Below are 2,500 nucleotides of genomic sequence, written 5' to 3' on the forward strand. Positions count from 1 at the left end.
CTAGTTCAAAATGCAGTAGCCAGAGTTCTTACCAGAACTAGAAAATTTGATCACATCACTCCTATCTTAGCTACTTTGCATTGGCTCCCAGTAAAATTTCTTATTAACTATAAAATACTTCTAATGAACTGCAAAGCACTGAATGGTCTTGCCCCACATTACCTTAGAGAACTCCTAGTGCATTACGACCCACCACATCTGCTTAGATCAAAAGGTGCAGGCTCTTTACTAGTATCAAGAATAAGAAAATCTGCCACAGGGGGCAGAGCCTATTCCTATAAATGTAAATGTTGAACCTGTAAATGTTGGAGACTCAGACACAGTCCCAATATTGAAGGCTAGGCTGAAAACCTATCTGTACAGTCAGCATTTTATTAGCTACTTCCTATCTTCCCATCTGTGACTATTGTGGTGACCATTGTCGACCATAGGAGGATGCCCCTCCAATATGTCATTATTGCTGCACCTATATGCACCTATAAGACAGGTGCATTTGTTCCAGTAACGAGTGAGTGTATGTAGGTGTTGAGTGGTGTTGAGTACACATTTATATTTACAGCCTTTAGCAGACATTCTTTTTGAGAGCAACTTGCAAAAGTCCAGTCTTTCTTATACTCAGTGCTCAGCCTCTGTGATTAACTCCTCCCTTCTGTTACATTCAGCATTTAAATATCAATATGTATCTACTGCAGCAAGCCACGCTGACTCTGCTCCAACACAGCATGTGGCTTTAAATTACTTCTAGCTCTGCTGATGCCTTGAGCTCAGTCCAAAAGGCCATAAGCACAAATGTAAAAATCAATACAAAGCTCATTTCTTGGTAGCATATTTTTTATTTGTAAATAAAAAGCTTATTTTCCTGAGTTTTTTTTTTTCTTCTTTCTTTTCATGTTTCATTTTTTATATCTCTTTAATTTGGTCTTAAGGTATATTATGGATGTAGCATAACACTGTTTTAGACAAAGCTATTCTGGCATTAACACACATGTACCCTCACAAAGTTATTTCACAAAGTTTATAAAACTAGAAACTAGGCCAAACCGTATAAACTGTAAATGATGTAATAAAACAACAATGGGTATGTGTGTGCTGTGTGTGTGTGTGTGTGTGTGTGTGTGTGTGTGTGTGTGTGTGTGTGTGTGTGTGTGTGTGTGTGCGTACGTGCGTGCATAAACCATAAAAAAAACTATAATCACAGTCCCAGGTGGCCATGCTGTTCGGAGATACAGATAAGACTTCACAGCTGCTGTAGTATTAGCATAACTGTGCAGTTGATAAACGAGCAGAGATATCAGTCACATCTAACAGCGCTCACAATGACATCCCAGCACACACTCCATGTGTATTTATGTGTGAGAGAGAGAGAGAGATCACACCCTTAGACCATACAAAAGTTTTTCAATTCAATGTCTCTAGAAACATTGTAAAAAACAAAACAAAATAAAAAAAAAAACTACAGTTTTTTAAAGGTCCCGCTTAGTAGGTCATTGTGGTTTACAGTGTTACAGAGCTGACTGGTGGTGAATTAGATGAACTTGACATGACAGGAGAGTCTGTGCAGGTTTACTGAGGGGTGATGACATCATAGTCTGAAATGTTATTTGAAGGTTTTGTTGGATACAGACACATACAGTCCAACAAAATGGATGTTAGGTTGATTGGTTACTCTAAATTGTCCTGGGTTAATGCGACCTGTGTCCTTGTCTTAGACCCTAAGATATATATATACACACACTCCATTACCTTTACAGATGGTAGGGTTTATCTTTGTGGATGGACTTACTGGGATTGATCTCCAGCACCAAGTGTCCAAGTGTCCAGTCTCCTGAGGGGTCAAACTTATCCTGCTTTCTATATATATCTTCAGGTGTGTATGTGGTGGCTTGATTTCCAGGAATGGTTTATATGCAATATCAGCATCATATGCTGTCTACCACATCTATTGTGGACAACATGTTTATCATGTTTGAGATGAAAAAATCATTTTACTTTCTTAGTTTTGATCTGATTTTGCTTTATGAGCTTGCAACCCCCTACACACAGTTCTAAGTTGTTTAAGTATGAGGATGAGGATTCTTATTTCTGACCCTTGTCTTTCTTATTTTCCTCCAGATTATCTATTTATTAATGTCCTGGTTTATCAGAAGCCAGAATCAGCTCTGTCTTGTATGTAAATGGACAGATAAAGATCAGCGTTTCATTGTTTATGCCTGGAGAGTCAATGCTGTGACCATGTGCTTTTTGCTGTGATAATGCTCCAATTTTCACCCATCTGAAAGTGACCTACTTAGTACTCCAGTTCACCATCACACAAATGCCAAAATATATTATAAATTACTCACTGCTTTGAATCATAGTAACTAATGTACATTCAAATATTCTTGAGTATGTCATGTTGTGGTTAATATTATATTATTTTTAAAATACTTTAGGAAGCAAAATGTAGACATACAACCAGCCTTATTTATGTGAGATGTGCAACATATTAGGCCAGTTTCAC

The sequence above is a fragment of the Electrophorus electricus genome, chromosome 22, assembly GCF_013358815.1.
Source record: "Electrophorus electricus isolate fEleEle1 chromosome 22, fEleEle1.pri, whole genome shotgun sequence".
NCBI classification, from domain to species: domain Eukaryota; kingdom Metazoa; phylum Chordata; class Actinopteri; order Gymnotiformes; family Gymnotidae; genus Electrophorus; species Electrophorus electricus.